The sequence below is a fragment of the Grammomys surdaster genome, unplaced genomic scaffold (assembly GCF_004785775.1).
Source record: "Grammomys surdaster isolate TR1022 unplaced genomic scaffold, NIH_TR_1.0 125947, whole genome shotgun sequence".
Classification (NCBI taxonomy): domain Eukaryota; kingdom Metazoa; phylum Chordata; class Mammalia; order Rodentia; family Muridae; genus Grammomys; species Grammomys surdaster.
In genome coordinates this window covers 1,813,718-1,838,576 of record NW_021620769.1, presented here as the reverse complement: position 1 = coordinate 1,838,576, position 24,859 = coordinate 1,813,718, and the positions used below count along the sequence as shown (strand labels likewise).

At 44.6% G+C, this 24,859-nt stretch overlaps 2 pseudogenes; one reads left to right on the top strand and one right to left on the bottom strand.

Moving 5' to 3' along the window:
• Positions 1 to 6,405: 6,405 nt before the first annotated feature.
• On the top strand, positions 6,406 to 15,978 carry LOC114609167 (annotated as a pseudogene).
• An 8,300-nt stretch (positions 15,979 to 24,278) lies between these two features.
• Positions 24,279 to 24,382, bottom strand: LOC114609186 (annotated as a pseudogene).
• Positions 24,383 to 24,859: the final 477 nt, after the last annotated feature.

Genomic DNA, 24,859 nt, shown 5'->3' with positions numbered 1-24,859 from the left:
GTTTCGGAAACAACAGAGACAATAAAGACAAGAGTGACAGGGGACATTTTTGCTACAGAACTTAGAAGTTAACACAGCCTGACTCCTACCGAGACAAACAGTCTCACACTGGAGTGTTATTACCTCATTCAGTTCTGTCTAGCCTTCATCAAAATACATAACCTTATGTTGAAGTTGCCATTCCGAGTCTGGCGTTAGGCATAAAACACCAGGATATAAGAAATTAGTGTCACAGATACATTTCACCCGTTAACTTATTTATGATCACATTTCCTTTCTGTTGTCAGAGACTCCATTTCCTATTACCAAAGGCCACAGATTTACTGAATACTAGGTGACTTCTTTTTTCTCTTTTTGAGGCAGGTGTCATGGTGTAGCCTAGGCTGAACTTGAACTCAGGATCTTCCCACGTCCGTCTCCCACAGTGCTGGGATTACGGGCAAGCTTCGCCATGTCTGGTTCGGGTTTATTCTCCACAACTGAAAAGTTTTCACCATATTCCTTTCAAACACCCTGCTTTGTTATCCCTCTGCCTCACAGAATCCCTGAAGGCGGAGGTGCAGGTACCTCTTGGAGGCCATGAGTACTTCCAACTGGTCCATGACTTGCTGCTATGGAGCATTTCTCAGAACAGAACATTTATTAAATGAAGGACAGGTAAAGAAGACTTGTCTCACTACAAAGACAAGACCAGGACTGACGTTCCCAGTGGTTCATGGGTAGAGGTGGGTATTAGTTTGTCCATCAATTGTAGAATTAATTCTGAAAGTTATTTGTAGCAGGCAGATGGCTCAGTTGGGAAAGTGCCCGCTGCATAAACACGAGAGCGTGAGTTCTGATCCCCCAGCACACGTGTGAAGCCCCAGGCGTGGCTGCAAGGCAGAAGCAGCGGCCTGGGCTTTTCTGTCTGTCAGTCCAGCTCATCAGTGAGCTTCGGGGTCATGGAGAGACCTTGCCTCACAGGGAAGGTGGAAACTGTCACAGAATAAATCCAATGCCAACTTTGGGACTCTCCATATGTATGCATACATGTGTGCATACCCCGCCATGTGCCACACACATGTTAAAAAGTGAGTTAGTTTTATTTCTTTGAATCTTAAAGCTATGTCATGTATCTCCAGGTATTCCTTACAACTCATTAACACTCAGTAAAAACTGTGGAAATTAGTCGTTTTCTGAATTCTGATACTATGGAGAGTTGAGAGTGTGGACTTTGGGTACTGTTCAAACACTTCTGCTGCCATTTGCTTTGTCGTTGCCTGGTCCTTTGTTCTGTAGCAGATGCTAACGCTGTGCTTCCATGTGTCAGTGACATTGATGACAAATTCAGGACATAATGCTTTCTAGCTGGGGAGGGAACTAGACAATGAAAAATCCAAGAAATGAGCCCAACTCAAGACCCAACTGAACCATTCCTGAATGAGACACTGGCTAGGAATGAAGGGCTCAAGGAGAGAGGTGTTTGTCTGCTATCAGCAGGATTGCAGTACAGAATCTAGAATGAAAATGGAGGAGGAGGCATAGCATGACTACTGCATCTTGGTCCTCCAAATTAAACTTCAGAGCAAGTCAGGATGCCACAGAGCCATCACAAGGCAGGGTCTAGTCATGTCCCCAGGCATGTGCTGACAGGAAAGAAATATCTCATTTTACCCCCAAAAGCCTTATCCTGACACTAGCTTATCAGAGGTTCTACTATATCTTACACAGACCACCTTCAGGTGTACTGGAATAATGATCCCTGAAAATAGAATTCACTTCAGAAATAACAGCAGAGCATTCAATAAGTGCCGAGAATGCGAATGCTGTCACTTACTGTCCAGGCACCTGCCATCTAACAGTCTCAGATGTCACGAGGAGTGCGCCAGAATCTCCCCCACTTACAGATGGGAAGACTGATGCTGGACTTCGTTACCTTTCATGTCAGGAGCTGAGAGCAGAGTCTCTAACCCAGAACTCACACACAGCAGACAACATGCTGCTGTCAAACTACAAGGATTGTGTCTTGCTTTAGGAAACATTCAGAGAGAAGAGAGAGAAGGGAGGACTCAGGAGGCTGAGTGTTATCAAAGCAATGCCAGTTTGCCAAGGGGAGGCAGAGGAGGCCAGGCAGGTGTCTCAAATGGTGGTGATAAGGTCCTGACTGCTTGGTAGCCTGGCGGTCAGCATGGAGTTCGTGTCTCAGGCTCAGTCTGATCCTGGCTGAGTGGCAGGGTGTGACCTCAGCACCAGAGTTGGATGTCATGGCATGACCTCTTTGTGACTTGGGACGGGAAGCTTCATCTGTTGTTTAAGAGAATTTCAGTAAACATTTCCATTATGTTTCTATGAATGTTATAATAGCAACAAGAGTTTCAAATCCTATAGCGTGAGCTGTGGACACTAGAGAACATGACTGCCCATGAAACAGGCATAGGTTTCACATGGAGCTGGGCTAACCCCTGTGTGAGGAGGAAGGACTGGGGGCTTCCCAGCCGACTCGAACAGACTCATTTCCAAAGAAAGCTCTGTAGAGCTTCCTGGGTTCTCTGAGAAGCATTTGAGTTAGGGGCTTGTGTGCCACCTTCCATAAAGTTCCCAAAGAGGAATTTCCTATGCCTTTGTTAACAACAACAAAACAAAAAAATGAGTTCAGCGTGGGAGGAGAGACTGTGTTTAAAGAAGTCCAAAGTGGTAGATCATGCCTTTAATCCTAGAACTTTGAGAAAGAGTTGCAGGCAGATCTCTGTGAGTTTGTAGACTTACTGGTCTACATAGAAAGTTCCAGACCAGTTAGGGCTATATGGTGAGATCCAATCTCAAAAACAAACAAGAAAGAATAAATTGATAAAATGGAGAGGCAGCCTTCAGTACCAAAAGAAAGTGTGTGGCCAAAGAAACAAAAAGAGCTGCTAGCTTATAAGAAGGAGAAGGTACCCGGCTTCCCTCTGCAGACCACCTATGACGATAGGGAACAGGAGGGTGTGGGAAGTCCTTAGTCCTGACCACCTGTTTGCAAATGGCAGCTGATTGGTCCAGTCTGGGTAGCAAACAGAAACTCTCTGGGACTGTTTATCCTGGCAACTGAAACAGGAACATTCCCAGGCATGTGCTTCGTGCTTCTTCCAGAAACATGGAATACATGGCTCCCCACTGCCCCAAGTCAGCAACATTTCCCAGGGTGCTTTCTGAACTTAATCCTAATTGGTCAATTGAGATCCTTCTTGGGTGTTAAGCTTTTCTTTGTTAAAAGTGTTTTAAACTTTTTGTTTGTTTGTTTTTTCTTTTTTCTTTCTCTTTCTTTCTTTCCTTCTTTCCTTCTTTCTTTCTTTCTTTTTTTATTTGGACAGGGTTTCTCTGTGTAGCTCTCAAACTCAGTGATTTGCCTGCCTCTGCCTCTGTACTAGGATTAAAAGAGAGTGCTAACACCTCCTGTCTTTGAAATTTTGAAGTCCTGTTTTAGTTTTCTGTATTTTGCTTTTATTCTTTGAGAACGAGTGTTTTACCTGCATGTACATATGTGCACCATGTGCATGCCTGGTGTCCACAGAGGTCATTTCTGAGCTACATGTGGGTGCTGGGAGACTAACATGGGTTCTTTCCAAGAGCAGCCAGAACTTTTAACCACTGAGCATCATCTTTACAGGACCTTAAACTATTTTTACATATATCATCCATCCACCCACCCACCCATCCATCCACCCACCCACCCACCCACCCATCCACCTATCTATCCACCTATTCATCCATCCACCCACCCATCCATCCACCCATCCATCCACCCACCCATCCATCCATCCATTTAGTGTGTGGAGCAGTGCATGTATGCCATGGTATACACAGAGGTCAGAAGACAAATTGTAAGAGTAGTAAATTCTTTCCTTCCACCGTGTGTGTTCTGGATAGCAGATTCGGGTCATGGTTCTTGACAGCAAGCACCCTTACCCACCAAGACATCTCACTGGCCCAGGCTTTTCTTAAAGTTTAAATTTCCTCTTTTGATTAAAATTTGTTGGCAGTCAACACTGATGATGGATTAGTTATTTACCATGATGGAATCAGCATGATTAGTTGTCCTGATGGTTCAGGCTCATCCAAGCTTGTATTGAAGTCCTTGTGTCTAGCTGGGATCTAGCTGAGCAACTGGGGCTGATTGCTAAGAAGGAAACCCAGATTCCTATCAAGTCTGATTCTGTGTTAAAGTGGTCCAGTTTCTACCTGTGTTAACAAGTGCTCTACTCTGAGAGAACTCATCAGTAGATGAGTAAATCTTTTAGTACTGGCATCGAGTGACAGACTCAGAGGCACATAACCCCAAGGCTTGAGGACTAGAGGCTCTCCAGACCAGAAGCATCACTCAAGCATCTCAGGTTGGAGGCTTACTGTTCTTGGCTTTAATTGCCAGTGACCTGGCGTTTGGTAACTAATGTGATGCTTTGCCTTGCTTCAGCAGCAATCAGTGCCAGCCAGAGCATACAGCTTGAAAGTATTGGGACTGGGTCTCAATCTCCTAACAATAGCTAGTGCCAGTTCTGAAACCTCAGGCTTCCATTAACCTTCGTTAAGGCTCGTTTGGACCTTTGGTGTTGAGATCTCAGCCCTTAGAGCTTGGCAGCTTCCCAGAAATGCCCTAGCCCGCAGTCCCTGTAGCATCTATATGACCACTGTCCTCCGTTGGCTCTGCTGTGTCTGCTTCCACTGTCTCTGACTCTAGCTACTCTCTGTCACAAAGAAGTCTGTTTGCTACATTGTCACTTCTGACAGAGGTTCTACCATCACCTCCCAGCTTTTGCTGCTACTATGTCCACTGCTGACACATTTCTGTCTCCTCTTTTCTGTTACCAAGTCATCCTGCTGTACTTACAATAAAAATCAAGGCAAAACTGGGAAAAGACAGCCAGTTATTGAGCCTGATATTGCTATGCCAGGGGATAGTACAAGAAAGTATCTCCCAGCTGACTCAAAAAGTGAACTGACAGCCACAAGAGGGACATCTGTATCACACTTGACTCCCCGAGGCTCATGGATCATCAAGGAAAGAGAGCAGGAAGATTGTAAGAGCCATTCAGAGGTTGTGGAGGAGGTGACAAAAGCACTGTCTTCTGGATGGAACAAGATCTCTGCACTCATGGGCTCACAGCTGGTGTGGGTGCCTATACAAGACTCGCACAAGACCAAGCTGGCCAGTATTCATCACAGTGGGTGGAGGGGCTCACAAGCCTTCACCCCCAGCTGAGGCACTCCTGAGAGTTGGTGACTTCTGGAAGGAGAGTCAGTTTTCCTTAAGGGTGTGGCCCCTGGTAGGTCAGCTATGCTCCAGAGAACGGCCCCACATCCATGAGTATATGAGCAGCACTAACTGGAAAGAGAGACAGCACACAGTTGGGAGGGGGGCTGGATCGGGGAGGGGTTAGGGAATGCGTGGAGTGTGAGTACGATTAAAATCCTTTGTCTGCACATAGGAAATTCTCAGTAATTTAGGAAAAGTATTATATAAATGTGTTCTTAAAGTGAGCAGTTTAGTTACATGGACAGAAACAGGTGTAACAAACATTTATATCAATCATAGCACAGCCCTTTATGCAAAAAAGGGACTGTGTCTGCACCAATCACAACACAGTAATTCATGCAAATGAAAGACTGTGCTCACACCAATCACAGGCTTTCTACTGGCCTAGGGGGAGGTGTTCCCCTCTGGCTTGAGTAAGAACAGTTGTAGGACGAGTGGGGTCATTTAAAGTTCACTGAAGCTTGACTTATGAACTGTTCTACTTTCCCAAGGCTGCCAGGCTGTCTGGAGTGGTTAGTCATGGCTGAAACATGACTTCTGAGGCTGCTGGGATGTTCGCAGAGTGCTTGTAAAATAATCGAAACAGGCCTGCTGCCATGAGGGCATTCCAGCCAGTTGACAGTAACGGCACTACCTGATGGACAGGTCCCTGCTCGGGACTGCCAGGAACAAGGGAAGGGCCTATCAAACGGCAAGCACTTGACAATTTCAATCATTCACAGAAAGCAGTAAGGAAAACATAACTCAGTATTGGTATTTCTAGGAGTATTGAGCAGTCTTGATAGCAGTTAATAATGCTTGGATAGTCCTTCACTTTTTGCCACAAGATGACAGGAGTCCTTCTGATCTTTCTCAGTTGGAGTGAGTCCTGAGCCACAAGATGATGAATTAACATGATTCTAGTGGAAGGCTCTTATATTTAAAATGTTATTAAGGCCAGGGATGGTGGTGCTTGTCTTCAATTCCAGCACTTGGGAGACAGACAAATAGATCTTTGTGAGTTCCTTGACAGCCTGGTCTACATAGTGAGTTCCAGGACAGTCAGGGCTATGTAGAGAATCCCTCTCAAGAAAACAAATGCAGTTGTGCTCCAGGACTGCTGATGTGTGGTGGAGCTGAATTCATCATACAAAGAAATGACACCCTCCTGGAATGACCACTTACAGAATGCAGTGGATGTGCCTGGTAATGTGATAAAGCCATCGCCAGGTGTCTGGGAACCGACGTTTACCATGGAGAAACGACAGTGTTTGGATTTTGATATAGACTATACCCTTGCTGTGTACAAGTCTCTGGAATACGAGTCTCTTGGCTTTGAGCTTCCTGCAAAGATTAGTTTCCATCGGCTCTCCTCAGAAGCTGCTCAGCTTTGCATATGATTCTACATTGTTTACCAGAGGCCTTGTCTTTGACACATTCTATGGAAATCTTTTGAAAGTTAATGCCTATGAAAACCTCTCGTTTTGTCCACATGGATTTAACTTCATAAGACGACCAGAAACTAGAGAGCAATATCCAAATGAATTTATCCAAGGAGATGACACAGAACCAGTTTACATTCTGAACATACTATTCAATTTTCCGGAGACCTACCTGTTAGCCTGCCTAGTAGGTTTTTTTTTTCCTAATTTACTAATTGTCCCATATATACCAGTTGTAACACAGGATTTAAAGATGGGGACCTCTTCATAACCCACCAGAGCATGTTCCAGGATATGAAAGACACAGTCCACTGGATCCGTTACAAAGGCTCCCTTCAGGGAAAGACAGTTGAAAATCTTAAGTATATAGTCAAAGATAGGAAGTTGCCATTGCTTCTGAGTCAGATGAAGGAAGTAGGGAAAGTGTTTCTTGTCACTAACAGTGACTATAAATACACAGATAAAATCATGACTTACCTGTTTGAGTTCCCACATGGCCCCAAGCCTGGGAGCTCCCATCAACCACAGCAGTCTTACTTTGGTCTGATTTTGGATGCACAGAAACCGTTTCTTTTTGTAGAAGTCACAGTACTATATCAGATGGAAAACTGGGAAACTGAAAATTGGTACCTATACAGGCCCGCTGCTGCCTGGCATCACCACTCAGGAGACAGTCTGTGACCTGTTGGGTTTTATATACTGAAGATCACATTTTTTTAAGACATTTTGAAGTCAAAGAAACAACAAGGGTACAGAGTTTTCCTGGCGGTTCTGTAGCTTGCACCAGAGCTTCATGTCTGGACTGACAAGAGTTCACTTTTTGAAGACTTCAGAGCTTGGATATTTTCTTGGCTGAAATCTACAAGCACCTTGACAGCAGTAACAATGAGCACCGGGACATTAGTTCCATCCAGAGACAGATAAGAAAGTACCTTGCGGGGCGCCGCCTCGCCGAAAAGGAGAACGCCACGCTTCAGGATTCTTCTGGCAGCATTTTTATTACAGCTCTTTTAGTGTTACAGCTCTCTTAGATGGTAGTGTGGCGAGGGACCCCAAGCCCCAAAAGCTAGTGGCTTATATAGCGCTTTAGGAGATGTGCCGCACACTCATTGGCTCTTATGATGTCGCCAAATTAGCATACTGATTTTCGCGCCTTGCGCAGGCGCACATTCAAGCAAGGCTCGCAAGAAGAACCAGGAAGCAGGAAACCGGCGCCATCTTCCGATGGCGGACGCGGCTCCTAACATCTGCCCCTTTTTTATTAAATTGCTGCAACAATTTTCCAACTGTTATTTCGCCGATCAAGCCCACCGTTCTAGCAGTAAGGCGTTCAAGGCAGTTAAACAGTTGTGAGACCCTCCACACTTATCTCCCGTGCAATGGGAACCCGAGCCCTGGGAAGTGTGGAGGACTACCACTCAGGATTCCTGGTGCAATGGGAACACGAGCCCTCAGGGTATCCCATTGAATGATAGTGTCTCATTGTTTAAGCATATTCAACCAAGCTTGAGGGGATGTTCCCTGCTCTAAGGCAAGCAGTGCTTGAGTGATAAGTACTTTATCTCTACGATGTTGTTTTTTAAATTTGCAGAGCAACCAGAGTGTGATCAGCACTCCCCCAAAGATCATACAGCCAAACATTCCTACCCCCACCCACTCCTTAAAAAGGGAGAAGGCGGACGTGAGCCAGGAAGTGAAGTCTTCAACATCAATCGGGTTTATTCTGGTCCCATTCAAAACAGCAATCGTGAGCAGGAGTTCTTCTTGTAGCTCCTCAGCCTGTTGTGACCAATTTCCTTGTAAAAAATTAGATAATTTAGTACTTTCTGTAAAAGACTCATTGTTATATTTCAAGGGTGTGATACACATGTGTTTAGTATGACTTACACAGCTTACTTGAAGAATATCAGCAATTTCTTCCATTTTGCTTTGTAATAGATCTATTCGCTGATTAGCAAGCAGTATCCCAGAAATCAAATGGCTATTCATTTTATGCTGTTTTACCATAGCATCTGCCGAGGCATTCACTATATTATTTATTGTTTCTGCTGCTTGAACTTGATTGGCTAGGGCAATACCCGCAGTCACCGCTGCAGCAGCCGACATTGCAACGGCCGTCACAATGGCCGCCGTGATGCCAAAATCTCTCTTTTCTCTAATTAAGGAGATTATTGGAAATTTATCGGGATTGGCATCCACCGGTATAGGGACAAAGGTCGGAACCCGCACCAGCAGTGCTAAAGATGCGGACCCATTCCAGCATTCTGTCAAATGGCAGGTGACATTCGCACAATCTAATATGCTGCTTTTATTTTTAAATTCTGCTAAAATAAAAAAGAAGGGAGCCGAAACACAAACTGCTGCCCTTTTGGCTGAATAATTTGCCAACAAGTTATTATATTTAATATCATTCAATATCACTGGTGTAGTATCAGTTCTGGTTGCTGATACATTCCAAATGTCATGTTGTGACTCACCTAGAGTTGCAAAGGCTGATAAACTGGTAGCAGCCCCCGCTAAATTTGTCAACACCCATTGATAAAATGGCCATTCGTTTACCTTCCCTGTTTTATTTCCTGTCATAGCCATCCTTTTTAGAGGTGGCGATAAGGTGAAGCCTCGAGATACTTCTACCTTAGGCATCCTTTTAGATTGGCAGTGCGTAAACACTGGTGGAAATGACTGATCTGGAGGGCACCATGGCCACACTCTGACATTAGTGGCATTATTGGTTTGCCAATATGATCGTTCAAGTATAGTTACCTTACTTTTTAGCAATAATGTAGTGATATTCATAGGGGACTGTTTTTTATTAGATGTATTTCCACTGGCCTCAGATTGTCCTGCCACTATGTTATTGAGTACCTCGAGCAGGACACCAGTGCCTATTTGGGAATCTCCAAGTGGATCAATCCAGTGTCCCAATGTAGCATTGCGAAGTACAACGCATGGGGTCTCTGCCCTGTTTGTTATGGTGAAACACAAAGTATCATTTAATCTAAATTTTGATGCATTATACTTGACAATCTCTTTGTTTAAAGGTATGGCACATGGTGCCTCCAGCTGACAGCTTGATGATGTAAACATTGGCAGTACTTTAGAGTGGGAATGTACTGGGATGGGAACTGGCCATGATCTTACCACAGCCCACAATGGTATACTTATCGCTCTCTCAAGCAGGCAGATCATCAGCAGGATCTTTAGCATTTTCTTCAGGGGTTGGTGAGTCCTCTTTCACAGTTCTGGTCAGTCTGCTTGGTATCCAGATTGGATTTTCTTGATCCTGTGGGAAAACACAGATAGCTCCCCGGGATCTCACTAAAACTGGATCCGGGCCCTTCCATTGGTTAGTTAAGATATCTTTCCATTTAACATATTCTTTTTGAGGACTTGGAGCCACATGTCTGTCAGCAGCAGATTGTCCATCAGAATCCAGATTTAAAAAATTTAAGGTAAATAGGGCTAGGGAGATAGATGTCTTAGGTCCCATGTTGGGGCCTATTCCTCCCTTTTGTTTTTGTAAATAAGTTTTCAATGTGCCATTGGCACGTTCCACAATCCCTTGTGCCTGAGGATTATATGGCAAGCCAGTTATATGACGGACACCAAGCCTCAGACAAAACTGTTGAAAAGTTTTAGATGTATAAGCTGGTGCATTATCAGTCTTCAGCTGAAGGGGCTTGCCCCAAGCAGCCCAGGCTTCAAGACAATGAGTAATAACATGTGACACTTTTTCTCCCGCAAGGGGGGTGGCATGAATGATGCCAGAGCATGTATCCACAGATACATGAATAAATTTTTGTTTTCCAAAGGCATTGCAATGTGTAACATCCATTTGCCAGATATGAAGAGGTTGCAGACCTCTGGGATTGACCCCTATAGATGGAGAGGTTCTGAATTCTGCACAGGAGGTACATTTCAGAACAATATCTCGTGCTTCTGCACGAGTTAAATGAAACTTTAATCTTAGGGTATTAGCTGGTACATGATAGAGTTTATGGAATTCAACTGCGCCTTCTAATGGCGAGCTTACCCAAAATAGGTTTTTAGTGGCTTTATCAGCAATAGCATTAGCCTGAGACATAGGTCCAGGAAGCAATGAATGTGCTCTCATGTGTTGAATAAAAAATGGGTGACACCTATTGCGAATATGGTGTTGAATATCTTTAAATATCTCAGCAACCATGCTTTTAGGGTGGATAAAATCAGCCACTTCTAATTGTTTAACAGCTCCTATAACATAATGCGAATCTGAAATTATGTTTATAGGCTCTGAAAATCTTTGCAACACTATCGCTACAATAGCACATTCTACTAATTGGGGAGATGTATAATCAAACTGAATTCGAGTAGGGACATTATTAACCACATAACAACCAATGCCTGTCTTAGAACCATCGGTATAAATATCCAATGCTTGATGAATAGGATGTGTCTTAGTAACTTTGGGAAATATAAATGAGTTAGAAAGAGTAAATTGTAACAAGGGATGTTTAGGATAATGATTATCAATATTTCCAGGGAATGAGCATTTTAAAATTGCCCAAGCATCTTGAGATGCACATAAAACTTGAATTTGATACATAGTATAAGGACATACAATTGTATTAGGATATTGTCCAAAATGCATCACGGACAGTTGAAGTCCCTTTAAAGCCAATTCTGCAACTAAGGTAGGATAATAGCCTAAGGTCTTTCCAGGAGAGCTATGTGGGTGAATCCATAGCAAGGGTCCCTCTTGCCACAGTACTGCAGTTGGTTGTTGAGGAGAGGGAAGAATACATAACTGGAAAGATAATTCGGGGTTAAGTCTATCTAGTTGAGCATGTTGTATGGCCATCTCTATTTTATCCAATACTTTAGAAGATTCAGGGGTCAAAGTTCTCAATGAAGTAATGTTAGAATCTCCCTCAAGTATTTTAAATAAGGGTTGAAGTTCAGTTGTAGTTAATTTCAAATAGGGACGAATCCAATTGATATCCCCTAGTAACTTTTGAAAATCATTTAACGTTTTTAATTTATCTCTTCTAATAGTAACCTTCTGTGGTTTAATATACTCAGGAGTAATTATCGCTCCCAAGAAATTTCCTATCTCTCCTTCTTGAACCTTTTCAGGCGCTATAGATAGTCCTTTCTGTTTTAAGGTAGAAACTAACAGAGAGAACGCTTGGTGTAAAACTTCTTTGTTATTAGTACACAAGAGTATATCATCCATAAAATGACAAATTCTAACCTTAGGAAACTGTTTTCTAACTGGTTCAATAGCAGAAGAGACATATATTTGACACATAGTGGGACTATTGGCCATGCCTTGTGGCAGGACCCTCCATTGATATCGGTGGTCTGGTTCCTCATGATTAATACTTGGGAGAGTGAAAGCAAATCTAATTTTGTCCTTAGGATGTAAAGGTATAGAGAAAAAACAATCTTTAATATCTAATATTATAATCTCCCAATGTCTAGGCAAGGCTGTCAGCAGTGGCAGACCCTTTTGAATTGATCCTAATAATTGCATCTGATTATTAATAGCTCTAAGATCATGTAATAACCTCCATTTACCTGATTTTTTCTTAATCACAAATATAGGTGTATTCCATGGTGACTGAGAACTCTCCAGATGTCCTAGTTTTAGTTGCTCTTTAACTAGAGCTTTTGCAGCTGCTAGTTTTTCAGAGGTTAACGGCCATTGAGGAACCCATACAGGTTCCTCTGACAACCAAGGTATAGGCAATGCATCCTCAATGGCCCCTAGGAAAAACCCAGCCCTTTCCTGTCTTGTTTTTCTGTAATAGAAACAGGGCTGGTCCTGCCTTGTAAGGCCTTCCCCAATCCTTTTCCAGGGACACACCCCATTTCTTTCATCATTTTTTGACTCTGTGTAGAATAATCATTAGTGAGCCTAAATTCCAATTGTTTAAGGATATCTCTTCCCCATAAATTAACTGGAAGTGGCAAGACATAAGGAACAACTGTCCCTCGTCTGCCTTCAGAATCTTCCCAATGCAATGTTCTTGCACTAACATCAGGAGCAGACTCATATCCAAGACCTTGTAAGGTTTGTGAAGAGCTATTAACAGGCCAGTTTTTTGGCCACCAATTGGTAGAGATAATGGTAGTATCTGCTCCTGTGTCTAGGAGGCCTGTGAAAAGCCTTCCTTGAATTTTCAACTCTAAGGTGGGGCGTTTATCTAAATCTAATGAAATAAATACATTCTGTCCTCCAGAGGAGCCAAATCCCTTCATGCCCCTAGTTAAACCTTTACTAGGAAAGAATGAATGTAAACTAGGGAGGACTAATAGCTGTGCAATTCTATCACCAGGAGCTATAGAGCTAATTCCCCTTGGTGATGAGCACATGATTTTTATTTGTCCCTCATAATCTTGATCTATGACTCCGGGGTGAACAATTAATCCTTTCAGAGTCGTAGATGATCTTCCTAGCACTAGTCCTACTGTATTCTCAGGTAAGGGTCCTGAGAAATCAGAAGGTATAGGCTGACACCCCATGGTAGGTGTTAGTACTGCTCTGGTGGTAGCACAGAGATCCAGTCCTGCCGAGCCTGACGTGGCTCTCCTGATTGTCTTATCCTTTGATGTTGTTGAGGGTTGTTCTGTAGGTTCTCTATCGCCCCATACATTTGTGGGCCCTGAGGGCGTGGGCCCCGTTGCCCGTTTTTTGGCAGAGGGGAAATTACACGTCCTCTGTCGTCTTTAACTGATCTACACTCATTTGCCCAATGTTTTCCTTTATTACACCTAGGACACATTCCAGGCACCTTTGGACGATTGTTATTAGTAGTGCCAGGTGCTCTACATTGTCTTTGTATGTGTCCCAGCTTTCCACACCTGAAACATTTAACATTAGAGGTCCTCTGAGCCGCTAAAACAGCAGCTGCCAATCCAGCATTAGATAGAGGTCCTCCTATTTCTCTACAAGCCTTCATCCATGCATTTAGTCCTTTTCCTTTCCAAGGTGTAATAGCATTTCTGCATTCTCTAGTACACTGTTCAAAAATTAGTTGTTCTATGAGAGGCATGGCCGTCTCAGGATCTCCAAAAATCCTTCCTGCCGCCTCCATCATCCTAGCCACATAGTCTGAGAATGGCTCAGTGTTCCCTTGGATAATTTTTGTCAAGTTTCCTGAAACCTGTCCTTTGTTAGGTAGGCTTTTCCATGCTTTTACAGCTGCCTTATTAATTTGCTCATATACTTCTACAGGGTAGGCCGTTTGATTGATAGCCCATTGTCCCTGTCCTGTAAGCATATCAAAGTTCCATTGTGGATGCCCCTGAGCTAAATTTTGTCTTGCCTGTGAAGCACAGAGTTCTTGAAAAATAGATTTCCAATCTAGATACTGTCCCATAGTCAGGCAAGCCTTAACAGTATTATACCAGTCATCTGGTGTCATGGCACTGACCACAAGTCTTTCTATTAATGCCTGAGTAAAAGAGGCATTAATTCCATAAGTCTGTACTGATTCGGCTAGCGCTTTTAATTGTTTTAAATCTAGCTGTGAATGTTGCCTGGTTTGGTTAGCATCTTCCCATACAGGAAAGGCTACTCTTATCTTTTTTCTCTCCTTAGCTGTAATAAGAGAATTGGACAGCAGTCTTTCCTGTCTCTCTTTTGGTTTTTTCTTTTTAACTCTAACTACTTCCTCCAATGGTGGGGCAGATGGGGCATACCCCGGTGCATAAGGCGAATCCAGCCCGTATCTTTCAGACTCATAACGAGCTGCTTCTTTATCTAACTCTGCCTGTTCCTCAAGATCTAACACACTATCAGAGGATGAGGTGTCGGTATCCTCTGTATCTTCTTCGTCCCCCAGGACGTCTCCTCAGAGGCGGAGTCGTTAATTCTTAGATTTCGAAACTCAGTTAACACTGGGTACAACTTTTTCTTAGGCCCTTTCTGTTCCACTTTTGTAGCTACTTCTTTTTTAATTTCTTCTTTTTTCTTTTCCTTTCTCTTCGTTCCATTCTTAGCGCTCTCTTCCTTTTCTGCTTCTGATAGGCTATCCTGGTGTTCTGCTAAAGCTCTTTGCCCCTCTCTTACCTTATCTTGGCATTTTGCATCCTCTATACAGGCTCTAACCATTTTGTACAGCGGCCATGTGCCTGGTCTTAACTTTCCCTTCTCCTTTTCATTAATCAAATCTCCGCCGAGCTTGCCCCAGGAGCCCTTTGACAAGGACCCTGTGGATACAAACCATGGAGCTACTCTATCCACATCTTGCAGAAAATTACACAACACTTTCTCGGGAACCTTTAAACCACGCTCACGTAACAACGCCTGCATTGCTGCGAGAAGCGGCTTCATTTGGCGGTTACCCATACTGCTTAGAGGGAACGAACTTGCACAGTTATCTACCTGTGACTTACAGCTCCTGAATACACGGAGGGCAAGTACACTCCTTCCCTTGTGTATGGTAGTTAAGACAGAAGCAGAGCACAAGAACTACCACGGCCCAAACGGGGATAGCAATAGCAAAATAGACAGGATCCACCATACCTTGCAGAAAAGCGTCTAGACCTCTCACGCAGCCAGTTCTGAATCCTCTGTTGAGCCAACAGGGTCCCTCGAAACTGGATAAAACTCCGAGACGTTCGGCTTCGTCTCCCGGGTTTCGTTCACCAGTTGCGGGGCGCCGCCTCGCCGAAAAGGAGAACGCCACGCTTCAGGATTCTTCTGGCAGCATTTTTATTACAGCTCTTTTAGTGTTACAGCTCTCTTAGATGGTAGTGAGGCGAGGGACCCCAAGCCCCAAAAGCTAGTGGCTTATATAGCGCTTTAGGAGATGTGCCGCACACTCATTGGCTCTTATGATGTCGCCAAATTAGCATACTGATTTTCGCGCCTTGCGCAGGCGCACATTCAAGCAAGGCTCGCAAGAAGAACCAGGAAGCAGGAAACCGGCGCCATCTTCCGATGGCGGACGCGGCTCCTAACAGTACCTCATAACATGGGCGTGTGCAGTGGGATGATGGGAAGCCTGTTTCATAATGGCTCCCAGAAGGCACTCTTTGCCGTCAAGTGATGTGTGACACTGATCTCTCCACAGCATCGCTCATCAACCTGCTGTACTACCCATTCAGCTAACTGGTCAGAGCTGCCCATGCCCTGAGGCTGCATAAATCAACAGTGCAGCACACACATCAGTGGATTTCAAAGACCATTTGTGACACCAGTTTACAAGGTCCATTAGTGAGATTAAGATCCCTGGCCCCTCCCCACTAGCTCCCGAGGAGATTACATACCTCCATCATGAAGATGAAGAGGAAGAATAAGAAGGCAGATTAAAACCCTGAGCACCCACCAACAAGTCTGGCAGGACTCACAGGGGAAGGGGTGGCCTCTTTTAGATTCTATTAGAGAGGGTGGGAGGACTCCATCAGAAGTCCCTGCAGAAAGCTTCTGAAGGATGTAAACAGTTCTAACCATAGCTCCTTCCATAGTCTCTACAGATGGTTTGAAACTGCGTGGGAAGAACAGGTAAAAAGTCTGGTGGAAAACCGCATGCAGATGGCACCACTCTGGCTTGAGACAGTGTTTCACTGTCTGTCTGCATCACCAGTGTGTCATCTGCATACACTAAGGGTTGTAAAGGGGTTCAGAGTAGAGCCAGTTTATATTGGAAATGTTCTTCCCTCCAGGAAGCTGGGGATTGTGGCATGGTGGCATTTGGGCCAGGAACTGGAGAATAAGTGGGGAGGGCTCTGTGTGTCCAATAAACATTCTCTTCCTGCTTGCCAGGAGCTTAGCCAGTCATGTGTCCAGTTATGTGTCCAGTCATAGACACAAAGATGCAACTGTGAGGGCATCTACTAGTCTAGACACCTTCCAGAAATTTAAGATCTCATTTTGGGGTATATGTTTCATAAGATCATGAGTTAGAGATAGCCCAGAGGATAATTCCTGACAGACAAAATGGAAGGAAGGTCGGAGAGAAGAATATAAATCAATGATGGTTTTGATGCTACAGCAAAATTTTTGTTAAACTTGGGTAGAATGGGTGATGGAAAGGGAAGCAGTGTATGTCAAGGAAAAAAAAAAAAAAAGTAAAGTCAGGTTGTGGTGCTCACCTTAATCCCAGCACTTGGGAGGCAGGAGGCAGCTGAATCTCTGTGAGTTCAAGGCCTACATAATGAGTTCCAGGACAGCCAGAGCTACATAGTGAGTCCCTGTCTCAAAATACAAAACAAAACCCATCATGACCAAAGCATGTTATAGAGGAATACATGCCTTCCTGGTGGTATGTGTGGTAGCAAGCAGCAGGCACACGGCTGGAACAGAAAGCTAAGAGAGAACTTACATCTCCAACCACAAGCATGAAAGGGAAAAAAGTGAACTAAAGTATCTCAAAGCTTAAATCTTAAAGCCCCCCACCCCCAACCTGTTGCGGGAAATATTAAAAAACATTGACAAGTTTCCATGCTACACACAACTACTCTCTGCCCCAGCAGGAGTCTTACCACCTCTATCTCTAAGCTAGCCCCCGTAGCAACCAGTCTCAGATCTCTCAGCTCCGGTTCACTTGTCTCAGCGCTGCCCGTACCTTCTCAGTCATAAACCCCCTATGGTCGACAGTCCCATCTTCCAGTAACCTGGTAAAACAAAATTCTAGAAGCTTGTAATTAATCAGTCAGATTTATAGATCAATAAATTCTCAATTCACAAGATGCCCACACAATAAGTTCAGGGCCAATTGATAATGGTACAAGCTGCCCACCTAGATTAGACAAGTTACCCCAAGTATTTAATCTCTATATGATATTATATCTACCTGTGGCTATATAAAGCCACGCTGAATCGTAATCACCTGGTTCGTCCTCCGTCTTGTTTCCTTCTCCTCTCCTCCTGTGTAGCTCCCTGTCTCTGCAACTCTTAGCTCCGCCTCCCTATTCCCTGTCCAATCACAGGCCTCCTGCCACACTAATATTTAAATTAATTGAACAGGGAAAATCCTGCCACCCCCCCCCCACCCCCCCCCCTCCCCCCCCACAACACCTCCCCACCCCCCACTCCCCCCCAACCCCCCCACCCTACCCCGGTGATGCATTTTTTCCAGTGAAGCAATGTCAGTTAAATTTCCCCAAACAGCACCACCAGCTGGAGAACAAGTGTTGAGATGCCCGAGACTATGAGGGACATTTCTCATTGAGTCTGCACTTCCCCTCAGTGAGGTTCATTATCGTGAGGGTCTTGAGGCCGTGGTGAGGCCTTGAGGCAGGAGGGAGAGCATTAGACAGAGCACTATGTATGGAGAATTCTACACATGAGGCTTAAAGGGGAAAGGAAAAGAGAGGCTTCATTAATAGTGAGGATAAGGAAAATAAATAGGGTGATAGAGAAAACCACCAAGAGAGGAATTCAGAGGAAGCCTGAGGACATCTTCAGAGAGCAGTCTTTACATCTGGGCCAAATCCCACCAAGCAGTCTTAGGCCAGTCCATGAGGAGACTCAGGTCAATCCCTGGAACAAAGGGAAGATTTTTTTATAACTGTGGTGGGAAGTTTCACATCACAAGATTTAGTTCTCCACAGTGTATACAGCCAGGGCATAGACAAGTAAAGCATCATAAATTGTGTGATCCTAAGCCACAGCATAGAATGCTACTTAACTCTCTGTGTCAGGGAGAGCTCCGGCAGGCATGGTCTGATTTAGGCTGTGAGATCAGGACCAAAGGTTCAGACTGGTGTCCTCACAATGTTGAGTGGCAGGCAGATGCTGGCTGTAGACCATGGGTTTAGTTGACTTAGGGACAGAAAGGGGTAGGGAGAGGCACAGTGGGTGTAAAGTGGTGAGGATGAGTTTGCTATGTCATCTCTTGAGGTGTTTCTGAAAGAACCAGGGTGAAGTTAGTGATGGTCACTCGAGTCATTTGGGTAATTGTCCCTGAGGACTTTTCAGATAAGGTATTGGAGATCTACAAATCTGTAAAGCTGCCAGCTCAAAGCCCACCTGGACTTTAACTGGAAGCACTAAGTATATATGACCAACATCAGTGCTGGAATGTGCCCTGGAACACTCAGACAATCCTTGGCAGTCAGGAAGTATGACACTAATGGGGTCACATGAGAGATGGGTGGGGACTAGATCTATGGTATCAGAGCCTTCTCATGGAGTTGATTCTAGCATCCTCTGGGGAGAAAAGATGTAGGCTCAAGCTTTTAGAAAATTATTTCCCAGAAGACTTATAGGGACAATGGAATGAATAAGAGACACTGACCTCCAAATAGAGGCTCCCACTGGGAAGGACGGATAGAGATTTGAGGAGTGTCATAGGTTTGTAAACAGCCCCAGCTATTTGAATAAATTCAGAGTTCTGGAATAGGCACATTGAAAGAGTGCTGGGGTTCAAGATAGAATCAGTTCAGTGTCAGTCAGAGCTTGGATGAGTTCATCCTCAATTTAATATCTAAGTCTACTTGGTTGGTTTTATTCAGGGGAAAATGTCCCCCAAATGTCCCTAGAGTTCCCCTAGATCCATGTGTAGGGAAGAGTACAGAGGTCTTAGCAAGGTTTAATTTTAGCCAGTGCTCATACTTAAGACAGCTCTTTATTTTGTTGAAACCTGAGGGCAGCCAGGCTTAGAAGTTCTCTTTGAGCGTGGTCCTGCTCCTCCAGGGCAGGCTCTAGTCAGCCACAACCTCATCAGTTTTCTGAGCCCTGATTTCACCTTGGCTACATGCTCAGGTGACACACACACAGGTGTGGAAACCTGAGGACAGCCAAGCTTCTCAAGCGTAGTGTTTTTCTGTGTACAAATACAAACTCTACATGTGGAGGATGAGTATCCTGCTTTGACGCGCTCGAAGTATCCGCAGTTTCACCTTTCTGCAGATGGTGGATGAAGGAACCCAAGACTAAACATGCAATCCATTAGCATTTCCCATGTACCTAATATACACAACTCAAAGCTAATTTACATAATATGGCCAACAATTTTGAGTATGAAGCAGAGATTTTTTTTTTTTTTGGTTTTGGTTTTTCGAGACAGGGTTTCTCTGCATAGCCCTGGCTGTCCTGGAACTCACTTTGTAGACCAGGCTGGCCTCGAACTCAGAAATCCGCCTGCCTCTGCCTCCCAAGTGCTGGGATTAAAGATGTGTGCCACCAACCAGTGGAGCATTAGGGTCTTTTTTTTTAAATGTTTTATTGATTTTTTTTTTGTGAGTTTCACACCATGCACCTAGGTCTCATTTATCTCCCTGTCCCCTCATATCTGCCTTTTGTCCTTGCAACCTCCCCCCCCAAATAAACACACACACATACATACACACATGCACACACACACACCCCCAAAACATAGAAAACATTTCATTGTGGATGCTGTAGTGTGTCACAGTGTGTCCCACAGTGTACCCCTCTGTCCATATCTTCACTTGCAAATGTTCATTGCCATGAGTCATTGGTCTGGTTCAGGTCTCTGGCTTCTGTGACACCGTCAATACGGGGTCCTCACCTTGACTCCTCCCAGTTATCCTGTTGGTGCCCTCTGTCATGGAGATCCTGAAGATTTGGAACAGCAGAACTGGGACTTTCACATGCCCCAACCCTTCACAGATGATATAGGTTTTAGGGGGGCCAATTCAGAGCCTTGGACCTGGGCCTGGGTGGTAGCTCAGTGTTAAGTCCTGGGAAACTGCTGCCTGTCTAGCCAGCCATTTCATGCTATTACTGCTACTAGGAAACTTTCTCAAGCAAGTTGGTTGTATTTTTGTTATGTTCTTTGCTTTGATGTTCTTAGAAACCAATCACAGTAGAGTTCAGTTAGAATTGCTTTGTATATTTAGCTACAATAAGACCCAAACCACCTGCCCAGCAGTACTTTTTGAACTTATGCATGAGCTTTTATGGTTTTTGCCTTTATAAACTGCCCCTGGAATGGACCCCAACATAAGAGAGACACCTGCACCAATACTAGAAGCCATTTGGAATAAGACTTCCATTTTGAGTAGGGGTCAAATAAAGTTTAAATTCCCAAGACCTCCCTGGGAATTGACATCCTACTTGGCAGAAAGAAACATGTACATGGGTAACTGAAATCCTGGTTGGCAAGTTGGGACATAAATGTTAGACAAGGCAAGCCACCAGCCACAGTGGAATACCCCAACCAATGAGAATGGGAGAAGTGTACCACAAAGATGTGTTCCTAAGGAAGTTCTCTATCCCTAATCCTGATTGGTGAAATAACTTGGCACAGATACTTGTAGGTTTCAAGTTTAAAGGCTCTGTAGGATCCTGGTTCAGGATTGAAGTCAGCTCCCTAGTCTAGCTTATGGCCCTGATCAATCAGTCCTGGGTGAATGCTCAATAAACTCCCCCTGTCTGACTGACGATGGGTGTGCTGACCAGGAGAAGTGCAGGACCTGCTCTCCTGAGTGCTCCAGCCAGCAAGAGACAGAGCCAACTCACCAGTTCCCAGAACCCCAGGGCCAGTTCTTCCCACTACAGAAGGTAGTGTGAAGGGCACAAGGTGGGGAGAGCCTCACCCTTGCACCCACACCACCTCACAGTAGATGAGTGGGAGGACTAGCTCTCCCTCTTCTGTTCTCAGGGTTGGCTTATATACTCCCCCTTGATCAGCGCTAGTTCTACTGTGCTACCCAGGCAAGGTGCAGGGCTCACTTTCTAGAGTGCTGCAGCTGGAGAGCACCTGTCCTAGGCAGGGACAGCTCTCCCGCTCCCAGAGTCCTAGGTATAAGACAGTTTTGGCTGTCAAGGCAGGCATCAAATTAGGATGAGCAGAGGACTGCTATCTGCTCTGCCCCTGACAGATATAAGAACACCACCACCAACAAGGTCTTTCTGCCCATTGCCGGGGTGAAAGGATATTAAGTCTTTTTAAATTACATGTATTTATTTTGGGGAAGGTCACTTGTATGTTAGAGTACACATGTGGAAGTCAGAGGACAGCTTGTTGAAGTCTATGTGGGCCCCAGGGATCAAACTCTGGTCATCAGACAAGTGTCCTTTTCCACTGTGCTATCTCCTGCCCCATTTTTGCAGTTTAGATTTTTGCCATAGGTGTGCTCAACTTGTGGTTTACATGAAATAGCTTGAATGAAAAGATGAATCCTTTTTCTCTGGTCCTCTAGGACCACAATACAATTCACACATCATACTCCAACCCCAGACCTCTTTGTTAAGTGCCAAACCTGGGCCAAGCAGCTGGGGTGCCAATTTAAGCTATGAAAGCAGATCTGACCTTCAGGCTTTCCCAGCATCCCTGCCTGTTACAGGGAATGGCTGGCAAACCCCGGCTCTCTACCCTGAATTCTCCATCCCAGTGCCTTGGCTACCCTTTCCCCAGAAGCTCTTTCCTACATAATCCAGACATTTTGGTTACCTCCTGTCTCTGTGCCCCGCCCCTCCTCCCGGCTGCTGTACCTGGTTCCTCACTCCCCATCCCTGCCCTGTTTCCCAGATATGCCTGCCCCTGGCTAAGCTCTCCCAGGTGTCTATAATAACCCCTCCCCCACCATACCTAGAAGCAGCCATGTCCTTTCCTTTTTACCTCTTCTTTTTTGCCCTGTCTGTGTGTTGTGTGACCAGGTGGCCACCTTCAGAACTAAGGACATCACGCCTGCACCCTTTCCTCTCCCTCCCTGACTTACACTGATTGTAGAAGGGGACAAATGGGAGCAATCTGGGCAGTGCCTCCTTATGCCTAGGGGACAAGAGACAGAAGGGGCTCAGTAGAACAAATGTATAGTTTGACACTTGGATGCCGATGACAAAGACCCTCGGCTTCCTGGCTCCTCCAAGCTAGAAGGCTGGTCTCCAAGCCTTCAGAACAAAGAAAATCCTTCATTTGTTTCTATTGCTTGAATTGCAGTGTTTGAAATGCATTTATTTAAGGAAAGGTGGTATTTTTAATATTACCTTGAAATTGCTACTTTTCTTCTTTATCATAGCCTGCAGCTTCTGCTTCTCTTCCTCTTGTTTTGAGAACAAGCTAGCCTTAAACTCTCCAACTAGATGAGTGTGACCTTGAATTTCTAATCGAGGAATACACCACCAAATTTTACTCTTCCAGTTTATAGAAGCAAATCTCTTTCATGATGAGTCACAAAGGTAAGTAAGCACTGGCATTTCCAACAGCAGACATTTGACACAGAACACTTTTCTGAAGCAGAGTTTAAAATGTGCAGGAAACACATTGGTACCCCACCCCGGCAACGCAAGCTCCTTGGGTTGGTGTTCTCTAGTTTAGAAGCAGAGGAAGACGGGAAGGAGAGAGGGTCAAATGGCAGGAGGTTATAAATACATGTTCCAATGCTGAGGCAGCCACAGAATTCCAGGTAGAGGGTCAGCCCTCAGGACATCCACAGATTCTGTTTTCACATGCCTCTTTCCTCTCTTCCCTCACTGCAGCCAACAATTAGACTCTTCGATCCACTTCCAGCCAGAAAAACTTAAGAGATGCCACTGAGATCTTACCAGTTTAAAACTAACAGAAAATAAGGAAAAAGAGAATGCTTTGCCCACAGTTAAAGTTCCAGATCTCTAGAATAGGGTCAAGAAATGTGGCTGTGGTGGACTCTTTCTCAGTTGCTAGGGAACATTGGAGTTACATAAATGCCACAAGGGCCATCAAAGCAGATGGAACAGAGCCTTAACTGACTGTCTGAGGGGGTCAGTCAGTTGAGGGCCTGCAGTGAGATGCATAGCTTTGTTAAGTGGGTCATGAGAAGGGGAGACTCACTTTCTCGAGGTGTCCAAGCTAGCGTGTGCTCTTAGAGGCAGAGCGCAGTATTAGGCTAACGACATGACTTGGCATAAGGTTATCTGTTCTTGCTCAAGAAATGAGTAACATGCTTTAATGCTCCTTATTAGAAAAGGGTAAATTACCGAAATGATGATATTCTTGATGCCTGATCTGGGTAGGTAAGTTAGACACAAAAAATATGAATGAATAAATGACCTAAAAATGAATCAACTTCACTCCTATTTATTGAGTACTTGTCACATTCAATTCAGGCCAAAGGGAAAACACAAACTGATGTTTGGATCAAGACCTGCCAGGAAATGGCTATGTTAGATTATAATGGAGCTGAGAAGCTCTGGCCACCCGATGACGTCATTGTAGTTACAGTGCCCTGGTCCAGAGTATCATTCGCACTTGTAGTGATGCTGCCAAGGACAGACCACGGTGACAGCAGCTGTGTCAGTGAAGGGCACACAAAGCTTGATACAGGTGACAGGAGGCTGTGCTCTGTTTCTTTGCTATGTATGTAATGTTGGTGTGGTTAATCCTCTCTAATTCCCCAGCGGGTGAACCTGCTTCTCGCTACCGCCCCAGTGTTGTGGATTCTCGAATGAAAGACCACGCACACACCCTCAAACACACAGCCTTATTTTTAATATCCCCTAAGCAGCTCAACAGCTGGGCCACACCCAAACTTCCACGTTGCTAATGCCTCTCCTCTGATACTCCTGAATTATTACTTACTAAAATCTGTATTTCCTCTCTGCTACCCCAGACCCAATCAGCTCTGTCTTCTGCAGCTCTTCTGCCTGATCGTCCTACTTCCCTGACATGGCACTTCTAAATCTTTCTTCTCTGAGTTCCCTTGCCTGGCAAAGCAGGTGGCAATGCCTTAACCATATGTGTGTTGTTAGGCCCAAGGGCCTCTTCCATCCTTGTCAAGGGGAGTGCTAACCTTCTCTCCTTTCTTACAACACTCCCTTGCCTGGGAAATCTAAAATTCCTGCCTCTGTCTCTCTGCCCATCCACTGGCCACCAGCAAATTTATTTACCAGTTTAGATCCAACTGGAGAGAGGGACCACGGTGTCCTACATGTATATGTTCAAATTGGAACCCAATTAACATACTATAAGCGATAAACCAAATCTACAACATTAGCATACTTTAAAAAAGATTTACTTTTATGTATTTCAGTGTCTGCCTGCCTGCATGTATGTTATCACATGTGTGCAGTGCCCATGGATGCCAGAAGAGAGCATAATATCCCCCTAGAACTGGCAAGGTGGTTGTGTGCCATCACATAGGCACATCTCTGTAACCCTACAATATACTTTTTTATCATTCAAAAAGAAACGTGGAATAACAATGACAACTCCTACAAAGAGCTTTTCACCTGCAAAGGAAAAAATCAACACAAGCTAGTCAGTTCTCATTGCAGTGCTCTGAAGCAGGA